Source organism: Vulpes vulpes, chromosome X (assembly GCF_048418805.1).
Source record: "Vulpes vulpes isolate BD-2025 chromosome X, VulVul3, whole genome shotgun sequence".
Lineage (NCBI taxonomy): Eukaryota > Metazoa > Chordata > Mammalia > Carnivora > Canidae > Vulpes > Vulpes vulpes.
The window spans coordinates 117921620-117941071 of record NC_132796.1 but is presented as its reverse complement, the minus strand read 5'-3'; the positions used below and the strand labels follow the sequence as shown (position 1 = coordinate 117941071).

The window sequence follows — 19452 nt, the reverse complement described above, 5'->3', positions numbered from 1 at the left end:
GAGAGTGACTGTGGGGTTTAGAGGAGACTTCTATTTTTTTCCAGCTTTATTGAGATATAATTGACACACAACACTATATATATTTAAAGTGTATAACGTGATGCTTTGATATAGATATACACTGTGAAATGATTACCAAGGTCATGTTAATTAACACATCCATCACCTCACATCTTTTTTGTGGTGAGAACACTTAAGATCTACTCTCAGCGAATTTCAAGTATACAATGCAGTACTCTTAACTACAGTCATCACTATACATTAGATCTCCAAACTTCATCTTATAACCAAAAATTTGTACTTTTAAAACTATTGTTCAAAATCCGTACATTTCTAGCTATGCCACTCTATATCAACCTCAATTTTCTATTAATCCATGAAATGTATAATATTCTCCTAATTGACATTTTTTTTAAAAACCTAGTGAGAACTAATAGGGAAGCATCAGTAGATTTTTCTCTCTTTTTTAGATCCTCTTTTGATTTCCCCTAGACTTAGTGTGAATTCTTTTAGAACTAGGAGAGATGAAAGCACCCTAACTTAAAAAGTTAAAGCACTGCTCATATTTGCAGTCACAGAGTGCCTACCCTGTGCCATGCTCTGCAATGCTGAGCATGGGAATCCAGGGATGAGGATGATACAGTCTCTGCCCTCGGGAAGGTGAAAGTCAATAAAGGAAGAGGCATTTAAACCAGCAGTTATAATCCCTCAGTTAAAAAGGATTTCATTGGGGCACCTGGGTGGCTCAGTCAGTTAAGTACCTGCCTTCAGCTCAGGTCCTAATCTCGGGGTCCTGGGATCAAGCCCCAAGTCAGGCTCCCTGATCAATGGGGAGCCTGCTTCTCCCTCTGCCTCTCTCTCTCAAATAAGTAAATAAAATCCTTTTTAAAAATAAAAAGGGGGATCCCTGGGTGGCGCAGCGGTTTGGCGCCTGCCTTTGGCCCAGGGCGCGATCCTGGAGATCCGGGATCGAATCCCACGTCGGGCTCCCGGTGCATGGAGCCTGCTTCTCCCTCTGCCTGTGTCTCTGCCTCTCTCTCTCTCTCTCTCTCTCTCTCTCTCTGTGACTAAAAAAATAAATAAATAAATAAAATAAAAAATCTTTAAAAAAAAATAAATAAATAAAATAAAAAAATAAAAATAAAAAGGATTTCATTAAGTTAAAACAATCTGTAAATTCCAAAAAAAGAAAAACACGCAGAACTGAAAAAATACTGCAAACTTTTCAATTTAATAACCAAGGGTAAGTCTCTATCTCTTCTCTGAAATCACAAAGAAACTGCGGTGGAGTTTGCTCAGAATCTGTCTTCAGGCCCCTTGCTATAAGAGCTCTGTAAAGATGAAAGCAACCTCATTACAATGTTATTTTTACATTTAAGCCATAAAGCCCCCTTGGGATAGGGCCCAGACTCAACCACATTCACTGAATTTAGCTTTAGAGTAGTAGGAAGAGAGAAGACTTTTCAAAAAAGTTACCCCAGTAATAACATTAAGTCACCTTTATTAAACACTTATTACATCCAAGGTTCTATTATTACCGTCCCCATTTTACACATGAGGAAAATGGAGTCCAGAGAGGTTAGTTAACTTTCCCACGGCCACCCTGAGAGTCAGTGCAGTGCCTGAACGTTTGTTCGCTAGTGTACCGCCTCTCCATGACTTGGCATTGGCCCTCTTTCAATACTCACACCCATCTGGAAACGTCATGTGTCATCTCCCACTTGCCCTCTTCCCACCCTCTTCCACCTCCATTCTCTGCCTGTGACCTTCCAGCTGACTAGAAATAAGCACAAACATCTCATGTTTCTCCCAACTTTGGTTCCCCAGCCTATTGACAAATTACTTTGAAGTGCTGTAGCAATCACATTTATGTCCAATAACCTTTCTGCAATTGATCATGTCCTTGAAACTCATCAAAAATCATAAATATGCTGACAAACTGTCTAAACACATCAGTGTCCTTTGCTGAAAAACATAGGGGAGTTTGGTTTCTATCCTGGTGAGGGCCCAGTCCCTTGACAGTGATTTGTGAGACACAAGATTTGAGTATTTGAGAATTTCTGGTCTATAGCAAAGAGTGACAGTCTGGTGTACTTCAAGACTCTAGACAGCATCAAGGCTGAAGCACAGCAGTACTCGGGCTTTGTAAAGGGCATGAATCTTCAAGTGCATTCCATTGACTCCTTCCCACCTTGGCTCCCTCCAGTGGTTGGAGATGATGGGTTCCAAGCCCTGTCACGAGTCTCTCCCACCCAAGAGCTCTACCAAAGCCCCCTTGCGTGTTTGCTGCTGTGACTATCCAAAGGGACGATGGAATCAAACCAAGGCTAACACTCTTAGACTCACTCAAGACCCAAGAATGCATTGTTGAGAATATTGGCCCTGAAGTCTTCCCGTCAACTATTTACACAAAAAATTTCCTTGTCTATCCTTCACACATCATAACTCTGTCCTACCTATTTCAGCTACACACTGGTACTGTGCAAAACTGAGTGACTGGGGCGGCTGTGCAATGCCTCTCTTTCCAGGCTTAGTCAATGGACACTTTCTTCCTCTATTCTACTCTTTCCCTCTCCCCTTTTTTCATCACTTAGTCCCCATACTCCAATATGGTTTTATCAACCCGAGAATTTACCGAAAATGAAGAATGAGCAACTCAGAAACTGTAACTCAGAAAATGAAGAATGAGCAACTCAGAAAACTGTAACTTTCCTGTGTAAGGAAAGGAGTACAGGGAAGACATGAGAGGGGAAGAGAGGAGAAGCTCCTATATCCCAATACCCTGGTCCTCCTCCCCAGATAGTTCTTAGGAAAAAGAAGACATTTGACTGTGGAAGTAAATGAGTGCTTCTCTTCATCAGACAACACACCTGTCCTGAAGGATTGTGTGTAAGTTCAATTCCATTCATTTATTTATTAGACATTTGATAGACCTCTTCCAGGTGAGGACTCTACAGCAGACTCCGGGAGATAAAGAGATGAAGTAGACTTAGACTGCCCTTTGAGAGATCAGACTTGTAAACAGATAACTAACTAGACTACAGGGTTGAAACTGGCAAAATCACAATTCACATGAAGTGTTCTGGAACACTTTTTAAGAAGAAACAGAGAGGAGAGGCACGGGAGGAACACAGGAACAGAAGCACAGAAGCTGTAATCTGATGTTACAGGTGGCAGAGGAGCATCTGGGTTAAAGTAATCATGCTGTTTCTTAAATATAACACCCTGAACTCTGCTACGGTGATGCTCAGGGTTCCCTAGCCAGCAGAAAGCTTGAGCTATCATCCTTAGAGCCACAGAGAAAGTAGATGTGAAACTGTTATGGAGGAAAAAACAAACCATTATCAATGAAAAACTATTTTTGATCCATTATATCTCAAGAGAACTTTGATTTCAATCCATTCAGGGAAATCAATGCGTTTTAATCTTGCCTAACAATAAAAATAAACCACTAAAGTGTAGCCTCCAGGATTCTAGAAGATAAGCTCACCCTTCCTTCCTTCTTCTTTCTTTTCCTTTCTTCCTCCCTCTCTCCCTCCCTCCCTTCCTCCCTCCCTCCCTCCCTTCCTTCCTTCTTCCCTTCCCTTCCCTTCCCTTCCCTTCCCTTCCCTTCTTTTTCTGTGCAAGAAACCACTGGCCTTAGGAAAATGGCCACACATGTTTAGAGGTCCTGGATGCCTGAAGGCTGGTGCATGGGAGCAAACAGTGCATGCTGCATGACTTGACCCCCAGGCTCTCCAGGCTTGTCTCTGGGTCCAGTGAGTACAGGGACAGGCAGGGCCACAAGCAGGGGGACATGCCTGGCTGCCAGGGTCAATCTTGCTTTTAAACTGAGCTGCTAATCCTGAAGCTCTTTCTTGTCTATACATCTTCCCTAGACCTCCCATCCTCACTTTTGTCCCCAAATTGTTACTGGGTGACTAAATAAATTAATAAATTAAGTAACCATGCTTTAATATTGGTTAGAACACTAGAATTTGCAAATTATCTTATCAAAAATTAGAGCTGAATCAAGATTATCCCCATGTTACTCTCATGTTTATCTCAGAATGTCTACTTCCCTAAAACATCTGAGGTTTGTAGCCTTCCTAGGGAGTTATGCCTTTGCTCTTCACAAAAGCTGAGTAGTAACTCAAACTTTGACTTGGGTTCCATAAATCTATGTAACACTTTTCTATTATTACTCATGTAGGGGGAAAGCTTCATTGCACATATTAGAACTTACAGAAACTAAAGTGTAATCTAGTCACTCCTTAATTCAGAAATTTTATAAAAATGACAAGATACACCACACCTAAGAGACTCATATTTAACTTTCAAGATTTTTAATTATGAGTCTTTACTGATTCATAAAATAAACATTTGCTATGAAACTGTCCACATTAGGTCTACTTTATATACTATATAAACAGAAACTGACTTTTTAAAATTATATGTTAAATAGAATTCCAATCATATTCATTGAAAAAAAAACACTAAAACTTGATGCCAAGGACTTCAAAACTCTGCAGAATGGGTAAATTACTTTTTACTGTTTTTTTAAAGAAAAGTTAATTTGTCAAGCCATATGCAAACTCAATTTTCTACAGTGGAAAAATATGGTTTCTCAGAAACATGAATTGGATTGGGTCTGTGACCCTGGTGGCTCAACAGAGGATTCCTCAAAAAAGAAAAAAAAAAAATCCAATAATATATTCTAAAACTCTTTCTTTAAACCTTACTCTCTGAAGCAACATATCCTCTGAGCTTTCCTGGAAGGAGAGGAGACTTTGTCATCAGAGGTGTGATGCTGGTCCCCACATTTCCCCTCCAAGGCCATGGACGTGGTTACCAAATTCCACTTTCTCAAAGCCACTCAATCCAGAGGGAGAAGGGGAGAGATCTTTGGCAAACGTCATCCCTGTGCAATAGCCTCTAAGAGCAGAGGGGACTGTGCCAACAAATCTCATTCTTCATTTTGGGAGCTGGCCATTGTTTTCTATCGTCTCTGCAACAGAGAAAGTGCTAAGCCTGGGAGGCCAGTTTCTGAACCCACTGGAGATACCACAGGAGTTTTTGCTACCTTCAAACCTGCTGAGCCCTAAAAATGCAAACATTCATAGACAGTTAATCTAGGAAGTTGGAAGCTGTGATTAACCACTGCTAATCTTTTTTGCTCAGAGATGGCTGGTCAATCTTATTCCTGGGGAGTTTGAGAATACCAGGCTCAGATGCCATTACTTACATGTATTAAATGGCATAACACAAGGAACCCAGACCTTCCTAAAGGTCACTGCTGCCACAGAACACAACACCAAAAGATGTTAACAGGTTTGAAGAAAATATAAAAATGAAGTGTTCCTTGGTTGGGTACATTTGGAAAATGCTGATTTAAATATAGTTAAGCAAATTTTTTGACTACAGGACATCTCAGGGCTTTTCATAGATTTTAGGAGCGCTGAGAATCTCCAAGATGACTTCACTGAGTCTTTGGTTTGCTTTATCTTCCATCCTCAAGCACCTTCAATGACAAGAAGCATTTTAGCTTACAAATGACAGAAACTAAGTTTTGAAAACCTAACAATAAATATTTCATGAGCTTTGGGATGTAAACACCAGTCTGGGATACACACACACACACACCTCAATCTAAAATCTATGATCTATCAAAACCAAAAACATCTTTTCTTCACTTCACTTTATAATTCTCTCAGGAAATGGGTAGAATGCTACACTTAGAGTGATCGAGTACAATCTCTTAAGATAAAATAGTTGAATTTAAATCTGTAGCTGGTGAAGATAAGGGACATCTATAAACAGATATTTTTATTTGTGTTACACAACTTGACACGCATTCATTTCACTAGTGTTAAGAATTGATTGTGGTGCTTGCTTCAGCAACACATATGCTAAAACTGGAACCATTACAGAGATTAGCAAGGCCTCTGCAAAAGGATAACACGCAAATCTGTAAAGCATTCCATATAAAAACAAAAAAAGAATCAACTATGATTACTTGATGTTACATCTTGACCTGTGCTTTAAGCCTGACTGAGCATGTCTTGATTATATGAATTATTGATTAATTCAGGTGCTATTATCATTTAAAATGCAACTCACTAATTGGATTTTCCTCAATCACTTATGACTTGCTGATCAGCATCAAAGCACAGAGGACTCTTTTTTTTTAATTTATTTTTTATTGGTGTTCAACTTGCCAACATATAGTATAACACCCAGTGCTCATCCCATCAAGTGCCCACTCAGTGCCCGTCACCCAGTCACCCCCTCCCTTTCTACCACCCCTTGTTTGTTTCCCAGAGTTAGGAGTCTCTCATGTTCTGTCTCCCTTTCTGATATTTCCCACTCATTTTCTCTCCTTTCCCCTTTATTCCCTTTCACTATTTTTTATATTCCCCAAAAGAATGAGAACATATCATGTTTGTCCTTCTCTGATTGACTTATTTCACTCAGCATAGTACCCTCCAGTTCCATCCATATCAAAGCAAATGGGTATTTGTCGTTTCTAATGGCTGAGTAATATTCCATTGTATACACAGACCACAGCTTCTTTATCCATCATCTTTCGATGGACACCGAGGCTCCTTCCACAGTTTGGCTATTGTGGACATTGCTGCTAGAAACATCGGGGTGCGGGTGTCCCTGCATTTCACTGCATCTGTGTCTTTGGGGTAAATCCCCAGCAGTGCAATTGCTGGGTCATAGGGCAGATCTATTTTTAACTCTTTGAGGAACCTCCACACAGTTTTCCAGAGTGGCTGCACCAGTTCACATTCCCACCAACAGTGTAAGAGGGTTCCCTTTTCTCCGCATCCTCTCCAACATTTGTTGTTTCCTGCCTTGTTAATGTTCCCCATTCTCACTGGTGTGAGGTGGGATCTCACTGTGGTTTTGATTTGTATTTCCCTGATGGCAAGTGATGCAGAGCATTTTCTCATGTGCTTGTTGGCCATGTCTATGTCTTCCTCTGAAGCACAGAGGACTCTTACTTCCATTGGATTATAAGTGCACAGTAAAATATAAAAGATAAGTATAAAAGAAAAGTCTAAAACATAAAAACTGTTTTCTTACCCAAGAGCAAGAGATAAGGAAACTAATCAATGTTGTCTGTGGACAGTGGATATTCTACCCACATGATCTTCAAAGAAAGAAATGTTTCTAGATCAAAAATAGCCCTTCTAGCAGCACCAAGGAAGTGGATTACCATGTAACTGCACATTTAAAATAAAGATAAGGACCCTTTTCAACTACCAAGACTTTCCAAGTTAGAACTGACTTGTCCATACAATGCTATGAATGATTCTCATAGCAATGCTTTGGGATGGAGAAAATAGGATTGCCCCTCACCCAAGAGGGTTCTTAAACTGCTTCTAGTTTCTGCATGAAGACAAATTTCCTTAGTCTCCTCATAATTCCAGCCCCCTTTCATCCTGCTTGACCAAAGGGACTGAGCTTTCTGATGCTATCTTGTCCAGTGGCCTTGATATAGCCCCTAAAGATGACATTAATATTTGCCTCTAAATAAACTCTCCTTTATGTACAATTAAGAAAAACTTCTGCATGTAATTCTCAACTTGGTTCCTAGATACAGAGGTGTTGATGTTCATGAATTTCTTCTAACAGTTGCTATAGACTTGCTTCATATTAGGCAGACAGTATTCCCACTTTCTCTGAGGGACACATGATCCTTGCACCACCTGAGCTGTATCGATTCTACACAGCCAAAGAGCACAGTCCCAAAACAGAAATCTGTTTCTGATGTTTGATAAACCTATCCTACAGCTTTTAAGAGGCCTGAAGGTATCTGGGGATCTGAATATATGAGTTTGGATCCAAAAAGATATCCTTTTTTTCTCAAGTTTTTCCAGAATTATGTAGAATGCTCTCCTGTTCATGCTCTCCTCATATTCCTCCTCCATGAGCTCCAAGGAGTTCACAGTCTACTACTGTTAGACAGCACTTACCACTTTCTAGGGTGCTTGCTCATTATTCCAGCCCTCATTGGTCCCCCCCACTCAAGTATGAGCACAAGGCCAGACCTAGCACAGAGTAGAAGCACCAGAAGCGTGCACTGAAAGGATCATGAGCCACAACACTGCTCACATCTCCTGAATGCTGGGAAGTACTTGCAATGGCCCAAACACACACTCTTCACTGCCTCCCACTGCTCTTGCTTGATGACTATCTCCCTGCCCGGAATGTCCTGACCCATGTCTTTACCGATTGAAGACACATCTATCCTCCAAAGGCACATTCCTCAAAGCACTGTCTCCAAGAGTGCTTTTCTGATCCTCTTTCCGGGGCCCCTGATGGCACCTTCCCTCATTGGCACCTGTATGAAGGTCATGTGTTGCCAGTCTCTCCCTTATGTTGGGAAACAGGGTTGGTTCCTCTCAATTACTCATGGTTATCTGAACCTAGCTTATAAAACTGCGAGGAATAAATCACATTCAGTTGGGTGAGGACTATGACAAGAGCTTGCTGTCTTCTCCAGAGACCCTACGGTTCAGGGAAAGAATGACCGAGGATATAAAAAAATATGTTGGAAACAATGTAGGAGAGATTACTTCTTATGCAGGGCCCTCTCTTTACATAAAAGTGTATTTGAAGTGAACCATTGAAAAAGGTCTTAGTAAATCATTAAATTAAGAACCTGATAGGTAAGTTTTATCACCCTTCAGTTCAGTTGAAAATATTACAAGCCACCTGGTGAAACAGACCAAAGAAAATGACACTCAAACTCTTCATAACAGAACTTCCTAAACAGGGTGATTAACATACATAAAGTAGGAAATCTTGAATTTGAGTCAAGAACCTGCAAGTATTACAGATCATATTGGAATATTGTAGGCCATTCCTTGTCCATATTTAGTGTGGTTCATTCTACTTGACTACCAGAGGAAGCTACCAAGGAAGCAAGAACGCAGTTTTCAGGGATCTGATTCCTACACTTCTGGTTTCTGGGCAAACCAGGGTGTCTTCCATTTATTTGCTCAGCCGTTCAGGTCCTAAATAGTTACATACTAGGGGCAAGGCACTGTGCTGGCTAATTTTACTATTGCTGTCATCAGCCCTGAAAATTCAAAGAACTACAGAGAAACAACAATTATTATATCAAAGGAGAACTGTCAAAAGAATTCTCTAAAAATCAAGTAGTCAGAACGTTGAAGAGTCTAAGAATCAAACGGAAAAATCAATGTGGTCAGACAGGTTGAGTTCTCTACCCAAAGACATTAACATTTTTATTTATTTTGTAAGATAGCAGGGCACCACTGCAAATTTCTGAGAAAGAGACTTCCAAGATCAAACCAACTCTAAGAGAGACGATGCAGGGAACTCAAGCAGACAGGGTGAGGAAAGAAAGGTTTGAGTTTAAAAGGAAGAGAAGAAAGTTGCAAGAGAGGGTGGATTTCAGACATGCTCTACAGGAGGCCGAGTAATAGGAGAAGGGAATAAGGGTAAGTAAGGTAAGAGGCCAATGTGAAACTACCTATCATGATGGGCCTGGGGACAGTGTTAGCTGGAGTGGTTGAAAGTCACAAGGCCAGAGAGGTTTCTTACTAAAGGGAAAGTGGGTTATGGAAGAGTCTAGAGAGAAAATTCACCAGCTTTGGGTTCTCTTACATGTTTAAGCATCAATGAAAATGCTAGAAAACCCATCTTTACTTAACAAGAACGATCAATCTGACCACACAGACATGAGAGATGTTTGGGCAGGTGACTTGGAGATCTCTTTCAGTTTGGGAGAGTTCACAATCCTACAAGACACCTGCACAGAGATAATCTGAAATTTGACTAATCACTGGAGTGCTCTAAGGGAGTGATTTAAGGAGAAGATAAAACCTCGGAAATACTCAATTAGAAGGATGGAGGGAGTAACCAGGAGCTTCTCCACTCCAGACAAAATGAGGGTCGGGGAAGGATATGAAGAGAATTGGAAACAAGAGATACAGACGTAATAGATTTTGCATAATGTCAAAGATCAACAATTTCAGCACTCCCGAACTCTATGCCACTTTATTCTATTTGAGGAATAATTTGTTCTTTGTCAATAATTTCTTAATTGCATGAAGTTTTTTTTTTTCACCAGTGTTCAATTTATTAGCAATGGCATTTACAAAAACCATTTCAATCGGCCTTTCTTCCCAGGAACACCTAACCTGGGCGATCTCCTTCCCAGCCCTGCACAAAAGCCTATCTGCCCAGAATGGCTTAGCCAGTGTCTGTCTCAGGGGGGGGCTTGGGACAAAGAAAAGGGATTTACATAAAGGTGGTCAGCTGAACACAGCCCCTACATGAGGCTGTATAGAACTGAAAGGGCCATTCTCCAACCTGGCAGTGTAATCCTCATGGAGAGCTTTTGTTCCAGAGGCCACGGTAGGCTGCTTTATTCAGCTGACAATAGGCAGAGAAAGAATGAATGAACCGCCTCCTTTTGGTAAAGCTAAGGCAGCTGGTAGCCCACAAGCCTGGCAGCTTACGGAATAAGAGGCAGGACAATTGTTAGTCCCAGACCCAAAAGGTGTTCTGTAAGGGAGTGCCCACTGCTAGTGCTCCTGGCTGCACACTGGGTGTTCACCGCTCAAGACAAAGGTCCTGGAACCACCTTCACATCAGAAAGGAGCAGTGGGATCTGGAAGCTCCGGCAAAGCCCTGCCCTACAATCCTCCCGAAAGAAAAAGAAAAAAAATTCTGTCACTCCATAACCCCTTCCATAGCTTTGTAGAACACTATAATCATTTCCATTCGAATGCCGACAAAGAGCCAGCCTTCTTGTTTCCTTTGACACTTCCTTTTTAAAAAGAAATTTAGTTTTCTTCTTTTTTGGAGTGTTAAATTTACAAAATGGAACAGAGAAACAATACAAACATAATTTGACCACTTAATATCGCCATTCGGATGATTTCTTTCCAATCGTTTTAAGGAGCTGTGAGAGCTCTATAAATACAGTTTGTTCCCATGGCAAGTCTAACTGATCCCTATTTATCACCTAAGGAGCAAGCCCTGCAGAAGTTAGGTGGCTTCTCCTGATTTATTTTAACCCCCTGACTTTAAGGTAAAATTTCCCAGCCTGACCTCCAGTTCTCCTCAACCCTAGTCCACTCTTCCATATACCCTAGGCTGCCTTATTCAAAAAAACAGGGAAGCTGTCACACAGAATCCATTGAATAATGTGCTTATTTTTTTAAAAAAAGATTTTATTTATTTATTCATGAGAGATACAGAGAGAGGCAGAGAGAGAAGCAGGCTCCATGCAGGGAGCCTGACATGGGACTCGATCCCGGGTCTCCAGGATCATGCCCTAGGCCGAAGGCAGGCGCCAAACCGCTGAGCGACTCAGGAGTCCCCTGAATAATGTGTTTAAAAGGGGCCATGTCCATAAACAAAAACCCATATGCAACAAAAATAACTTAAGATTAATTTATTAATTATGTGCCAATATAGCATGAATGATTAAAAATGTATATATACCCCCTCGGTAAAAAGTTTCTCAATCTATTAGATACATGGTTCTCAAATTAGAAGAGGGGCCAAAGAAACCTCCCATTTCCTGAATGAAAGACTGAGGACCTCGTCACTTAAATGATCTCCCTGATCGGTGCCAACTCTTGGCCTTGCCCAAGCCACGTGCTCTCTGGCCCACACCACTCCCGGCCCCCACTCCCACCCAGTCCCTTTTCTTAATGCTGATGGTTAAGACACAGCCACGCGGCAGAGCAGCTCTGCAAAGTGCCCTCGCTGAAGGCTCCAACAGTATCTCTGCTCCATACGCTTCAAGTGTGCTCTGTGATCACATTTGCTGGAACTTCACACCAAAGGTTCCAATTTGTTTCTTGTGGAATGCAAAGAGGAAACAGCTCTCACTGAGAGTTTCCAGATTTTTCATGTTGATTGACTTTGTTTGTGAATTTCACCTCAAAGGACAATTGTTTAGTGCAGATCTCACAATTTCCCAAAGTTCTGCCTGTTACTTTAAAGCTTTCCCATTTCCAAGCACTGTGTGGTCCGCACCATACAGCACGGCTCACACCTAGGTTCCTCGAGAAGATCAGCAAATGGAGCTCATGCTAGAAAAGGCTAAGAGTAGGCGGCCTTTATGAAGTCCTGTCTGCAGAGCACTCACAAATGTTCCAAAGTGGATTTGACACACTCCAAGGAGGAGAATGAAGCTTCCACAACTTCTCACCTATACCAGGGAGATACTGCTTCCTATGAGGAAACAGCTGACTTAGAAGTTCACCCTCTAAAAATGATTAATCCGATGGCTTAACTAGGGAGATGGCAAAACTAATGGAGATCAACAATATCCTTGAAGTCAGCCTGCTTGGGGCCTAGTTGCAGTTCTGCACTAGCCACGTGACCTTAGGCAAGCCATCTGGCCTCTCTGAGTGCCCACAAAAGGGTACTAAGCCTGGACGTGGCTACCCCATAAGGTCCTCTCAGGAAGATCAGATAGCATAAAGGAGGGCAAGTTCCCTGAAAAGTCTAAGATGCACTGCACACCCACGTATTTGGTGAGTGCCCCAAAGGCTAAGGTTCACTTTCACCTCCAATGTTAAAGTTCACTCAAACAAGGAGACAAGTAGCACGAAAACATACTGGGAGTGCAACACCTTCTCCTGAGAAACGGTAGCGTTCCTGAATTCAACAGACACTGCAGCAAGTACAACATACATCGTCAGAAAATAAAAGGAAAAATCTTGGAACATTGTGTGCATACATATATTATGGTTAAATATCGATGCAGAGAGAAGAACGCTAATCAAATTCATGAATTTATGCTTTAATTTCCAAAGCTAAATATTAGCTTGATTGAGTAATATCTAGTGTGCCTTGATCCCAGGTATTAGCATCTGAAAGGCTGACTGCCCTTAGCTCCCTGCCCTCCCAGAGGTGCAACTTGTATATTTAAATATGGGGTACATTTATTAGTGATCATGAACGCTCTATAATCAAAGAACAACCTGTTACTTAAACAGTGTGCTTAATTGTTAGAAGCAGAATCAGAAGAAAAACTCATCAACCTCCAAAGCACCCTTCCCTAGTGGGCCATTAGCTCAACTCAAGTCAGGACACATACTCCATAAATACATATCGAATAACAAGAACAATAGTCTATTCCTCATAAACAGCATTTGTAAGTCAATTTAATGTTTGTGTAGTGTGTGGGAAAAGCCTTACAGAGGTCTAAAGCTCTTGATAAAGGACAAAGGGAAAAGGCAAGGTTTCGTCGCAGACTGGAACCGGGAAACCTACTGTGTGCTCTATTCAAACACCTGACTCTTGTCCTTCAAGAGACCAATATTCTGGGATCATCGCCTTGAAAACCCAGTGGGAACCTGTGTCACACAGAGCTTGCCCCTATCAACATTCAGACACGGCATGAGTTACACGGGCATGACAGGGGACACAGTAGATTTTTATGGCTGGAGTGGGTAGGCATGACTCAGTTTCCCCACGCCAGAGCTATAAAGAAGTGCTAGGAGTCCACAGAAGCCTCTGCCAAAGGGAAACCTCCAAGACTCTGGGCCTTTATTTCCAGCCCAGACCGTTCCCTTGAGCTCTGGCCCTGGATGCTTCCTGGATGTCCCACCGGTACCTCACACTCAGGTCATAAACTTGCCCCAAACCGTTCCTGCTTTGGTGCTCCCCATCTCAGTAAATGGAACTAGTTATACAACCCAGAAAGCTGCAGAGTCATTCTTAACAGCTCCCTCTGCGGAACTCTTTCCCCAAATCCAATCCAGCACAGCAAGTTCTATCTCCCAATCAGATGTGGCATCTGTAAAGGCCGCTTTGAGGCAACAGGCTTGAGTGATGGAGACCTGAGTAAGGTCCAAGGGCCCACAGTGACCACCCGGCTAAATGCAAACAGGCCAACTTGGTGACCCACCTCAAAATAGCCAGAGGCCCTGGCTGACCAATGGGCTGCTTACAACCGGGCACAGGTACCAAGAAAGGAAAATCGTCACACATTCCCATATCCCCCACTGTTTACTACAGCTCCCCACCACTGCCTCCTGGCAGACAGGCTCTCCTTTGCTGTCCTGTCCACTGCTCCCTTGCAGTGTGCTCAGTAAAGTTCTAGCTCCTTTGTTCTGCCTTGCATGAATTCCTTTACCGCCCGGGGCTGCCGGCCTCCACAGTCTGTGGAATCAGGCTCTTTGTTAAAACCCTGCCACGGCTCCCTATTGTCCAAGAAATGAAACACAACTCCTCAAACTGACCCAGCCCACCTGACTACGGTTCCCCAACCCTCCCCCGGTAGCCTCAGGACTAGTGACCCTCACTTGGTCACCTCCTGCTTTGGAAAACCGCAGGCTTCTTCAGTCCCCCTTGATTTTGTTCACCTAGGTCCTTCCGTCTGCTTCTCTTTCTAAGGATATGGAACTCATCCTTCAAAGCCCAATCTAAATCTTCCTCTTTGGGGCACCTGGGTGGCTCACATCTGCCTTGGGCTCAGGGCATGATCCCGGGGTCCGGGATCGAGTCCTGCATCGGTTTCCCTGCAGGTCTCCTTCTCCCTCTGCCTGTGTCTCTGCCGCTCTCTGTGTCTCTCATAAATAAATAAATAAAATCTTTAAAATAAATAAGCAAACAAACAAATAAATAAATCTTCCTCTTGGGGAAGATGTGCCAAGGCCCAGCTGCCCTCACCCCGCCCCAGGGGAAGTCAGTCACTCCCTCCTCTGCTGTACCAAGGATGCTGCCACATATTCAAACACAATGCAAGTACTTCATGATATAATCGCCCCCTAGCCTGGGGGTCCCTGAAAGCAGTATCTGTGTCTTATTCCACAGGCTTTTCGCCAGTCCCCAGCTGCAAGAGTGCCTGTAACAATGTGAATGTGTTGAATGACATCTGAACTGGGGCTAAATCCAGAAGAATTTGGCTACACTTTGATCACAATTCTTTGTTTAACCACCATTAACCAACTGCTTTCCCTACAACCATAATTACTACATTAACCTAAACAGTTTTCAGTTAATTTAAGAGGAGTAGGAGGATTTTTTTTTGTCCAATTCATTATAATCACTAAAGAATCTGGGTACCTGTAAATTGATTTGCAAACAAAGCTGCACACAATGGTCCTGGCTTAGTGTGGGAGGGGAACACAGCCGCTATACCTGCTCCCCGCAGATAGAACAAGGGCCGGTTCCTTCCACTCCCCAAAACTGTCAAGCCGTGCTGGGCCACGTTCAGAGGCAGAGATTTCTCTGTGCAGTGACTGACTCATGGGAACGGGTATCCAGGCCTTCTCCAACTTGGCCATCTTGGCCCACATACTTTCAAATCCATGAGGTAATGCTTTCCAGAAATTTCCTGGAGTTTAATGGACAAAAATCCTCTTGCGATGCCTTGGTGTAGTCACACCTCAATGCTCCCTTTTCTTTTATAACACAGAGAGAAATAAGCAAAACAAAGCTACGTACTTCAGACACAAGTGGACTATTTTATTTTTTTAGAGCAAGCACTTCAGTTGGCAGTATTTGTTTCCGAGTGTGATCGCTGCAAACGCCCCCTGGAGTGATTAAAATAAACTGATTTCTCTCTCTCTGTCTCTCATGAATAAATAAAATCTTTAAAAAAAAAAAAAAAGGGCAGCCTGAGTGGCTCAGCGGTTTAGTGCCACCTTCGGCCCAGGGTATGGTCCTGGAGACCCAGGATCTAGTCCTGCATCGGGCTTCCTGCATGGAGCCTGCTTCTCCCTCTGCCTGTGTCTCTGCCTCTCTCTGTCTCTCGTGAATAAATAAATAAAATATTAAAAAAAAGTAAAATAAACTGGCTACCTATTTGACTATAGAATTGCTTAATTTTATAAAACAAGAGGAATTTATGATTCCTCCAGAAGTGACATTTTCTCCCTTGTACAGCTGCAGCTCTGAGTAAGAAAAGGACCATGTTAAGAGGTCCTGTCATCGTCTGGGATGGACTTTTGGCCTGAGATTCTCCATCTGTCCTGACATTCAGAGTCAAGTGATTAAACCTCAGAATAAAGGAGAATTGTAGGATCAGAGTGGGAGTTAATTCCATTAAGAAGAAACAGACGAAATTTATTACTGTGCTATTTTATTTATCTATGGAGATATACCATACATGAAACCCTTTCTCAGAACTGTTTCAAATGTATATATACAACGAAATATTACTCAGCCATTAGAAACAACAAATACCCACCATTTGCTTCAATGTGGATGGAACTGGAGGGTATTATGCTGAGTGAAGTAAATCAATCAGAGTAGGACAAACATTATATGGTCTCATTCATTTGGGGAATATAAAAAATAGTGAAAGAGAATAAAGGGGAAAGGATAAAAAATGAGTGGGAAATATCAGTGAGGGAGACAGAACGTGAGAGAATCTTTACTCTGGGAAACGAACAAGGGGTGGTGGAAAGGGAGGTGGGCGGGGGTGGGGTGACTGGGTGATGGGCACTGAGGGGGGCACTTGATGGGATGAGCACCGGGTGTTATGCTATGTGTTGGCAAATTGAACTCCAAAAAAATAAATATATTAAATAAATAAATATATTTTCCTGACAGAAATATCAACAGTCACAAGGCAAAGATCCAAAAGAGAATCATTTTGTAGTCAAATAAGCAGCCAACATGAGAAAATCTAAGTGTTCCTCCCTGGGTCATCACACGATTACCCTCAGTGGCGTCACCACCACCCAAGGGTCCCCTGTAACAGGGGACCTCAAGCTGCTGAGCTACATACACAAATAAAGGGCCATGTTCATTTTAATCCAATTACATATGTAATAACCCCAGCTGATCAAGCCAGGGCCCTGGATGAGTCACTGGCCTGCTGGCTCACACTGTTTTCCCAGTATCAAGCAATTAGAACTCTGGAGCTCCTCATCTGCCATTTTAAATTAGAACAGGAAAAAACACACTTTTTCGAGGGGTTAGTCATTATATGAAAAGTTGATCCTCTTATTTCTTTTGTTTAAAGGAATAAGGCAAAAAATAACAATGCAAAATTCTCTCAATCAGTATAATGAAAATTATGCTTGCTTGCTTTTAAATTCCTTCTTTATGTGCAGGGTCAGAGAAATTGGTAGTCTACTGATGCATATACCTCAGAAGAACAGTAGGGAAACTATACATACCTTGCCCTGTCTTTTTTTTTTTTTTTTTTTTTTTTTGCTCCTGGCCTTGGTAGATATACGGCTATCTATACTCTTTATCTTTCAGGTTTTGCTTCCACCTGGGAAAAAGCAAAATTCCCGGAAATCTTAAACATACTAGCTTCAACTTTGCTCACAACCTCCGAATCACCTGGTGCTTTAGCTGCGTTTCCCTAGCATGCTAGGCACTGACCTTGTTGCTACCACCACCACTGCCACCTGTGGGGCAATGGCATGTAGACATTCGTGTCTTAAAAGACTTAAGGACTGGTCACATTTCCTGGCCATGGCCTTTTGTTTTTATATATATATTTCCATTTTCAAACTCCTAGCACATGGCTTCACGGGAGCCTTACTTTGAGAGTCATAAACTACATCACTATTTACATGCAAGATTTGGCTTTACAGAATAAAGGTAGTATGTGTTTGTCAGCAACATAGTAAAATTTGGGACCACTGCTAAAATACCTCATTACATTTCTCTAGCTATACATTGAGTTTACCTGGTTGATTATTAAATAAAAACTCCATTTCTGTCACTCAGAGGAGAGTTAAAAGCTGCAGCTGCCTCCACAGGCAATCCAGCACAGAACATGCTATTCTTCCTTTTATCGATAGAAAAATCACTCAAAACTACCAGAGTTCCTTCTCCCTCACAGTCAATTTGGCTATATTTTTCAAAGAAAGAACAGCCTCAGAAAATCAATTTAAGCACAATAAAACTATTTTTAACACAAGTTGTTCTTCCAACCGTAAAAGCCTCTCAAAACGGAGTTGTCTACTTAATTTGGTCTTGTTTACTTTGTTTACTTCGGGAGGTCCTACTGACTTATTGCCATAGGGGCATTTGTTTATATTTATGTAGGCGTCACTTATGTATACTACAGGCTTGTAGATTCATACAGGGGGTTCAGCTTTGGCGTTATTATTATTTTTTTTAAATAATTCTAAAAGAAGGCATTTTTCTGCAGTAGCTCAGAGTTCTACGCTCTCAGTCCGGATGGGCTCAGAAGGGAGTCCTTAATGCAGACGCCCGGAGGTTTTGAAAAATGAAACTTCGGGAATCCACGGGGGGCGGGGGGAGGGGAGCTCAGCTGTTTAGCGCCGCCTTCTGCGCATGATCCTGGGGTCCCGGGATCGAGGCCTGCGTCGGGCTCCCTGCGTGGAGCCTGCTTCTCCCTCCTCCTGTGTCTCTGCCTCTCTCTCTCTCATCAATTAATAAATAAAATCTTAGAAAAACAACAACAACAACAACAACGAAACCCCAAGGGGACCCTTTGAAAATTCGCGCTTGCCACGCGGCCTTCCAACCTGGACGGCGGACGGCCTGGGCCTGTCGCAGCCCCAGCGGCCCGGCCCGCTCGCGCCGGGACAACCTCCCGCTTTCCAGGCCGCGTCGACGGGCCCGACGCGCCGGGGAGCGCCTCTCGGGCTCCGCTGCTCGCTCACCTGCCTCGCAAGTGCGCTCGCGGCGTCTAGGCGGATGCTGGGAACCTTCTAGAGGTTTCCGAAGAGGAGCCAAAGGGGCCTCCTGCAGTGCAGCCGCGATGGCGCCCCTCCGGAGGCCTCGAAGCGCCCGCCTTGCCGGCCACGCAGCCCGGGCCTTCGGGCCGAGCCTCCCTCCCGGGACGCCCCGAGGAGGTACTGGGCGCCCACGGCGGTGGCAGCCGGCGGCCCCCCCCCCCACCCCCCCCGCAGCCTGTTCGCTCCCCGGAGCCGCGCCTGCCGGTGCTCGCTCTCCGCCTCCTGAGGGGGTCCTGACGGTGGGCGACGGCGGCGCTGCGTCCGCCAGCCACGATCCCACGGGCCCCAGCGGGGGGCACAGCGCATGTCCGTGGGAGCCAGAGACCGCCCCCGGAACTGGGGTGCAGGGCGCCCTTTCCGCCCGGCCCCCCGCTGCCGGGCCCCAAGGTTCCGCGCACTGAGGGGCCCGCGGGGGTTCCCCACCGACCGGAAGGCGCTCGGGCTCCCCAGCGGACCTCGCCCTGTCCCTTCTCAGTCGTTGCACAAAATAGGTGCATGTGGGTGATGTAAAAATCCCTCAAGGCAGCACATCGTACACCTCGAATATGTATTTTTTGGATCTGCCGACCACGTCTCAATAGAGCTGCGGGGTGCAGCACTATGAGAGCACTACGATTAAAAGCATTCATCCTGATAATGGGAAGTCTTAGGATGTATCCTTTTCCCCATCCTAAAACTGAAGTGAAAACCCTACTAGCCCCGGAACTGCCGTAACACTGTCAACTATGCTCCCATTAAAAACCAGTCAAAATCCTGCATCCTTATGGAGTCTAGAAGGGAGTTCCTAAATGCA

The 19452-nt window shown here is 43.5% G+C and overlaps 1 protein-coding gene and 1 non-coding gene across 4 annotated transcripts in view; one reads left to right on the top strand and one right to left on the bottom strand.

The window, feature by feature from the left end:
• Positions 1–18817, bottom strand: part of PASD1 (PAS domain containing repressor 1) — a 92420-nt gene extending 73603 nt beyond the window's left edge. Inside the window, exon 1 of one of the 3 annotated variants that reach the window (XM_072743460.1) lies at positions 18585–18817. The gene's annotated coding sequence lies outside the window, so the exon portion shown is untranslated. The remainder of the gene's footprint in view (positions 1–18584) is intronic. The other 2 variants (XM_072743459.1, XM_072743461.1) reach the window with 2 other exon arrangements.
• On the top strand, positions 5865–5969 carry LOC112909814 (U6 spliceosomal RNA). Its single transcript, XR_003233160.1, has one exon. It is a non-coding gene; the product is annotated as a U6 spliceosomal RNA (small nuclear RNA).
• Positions 18818–19452: the final 635 nt, after the last annotated feature.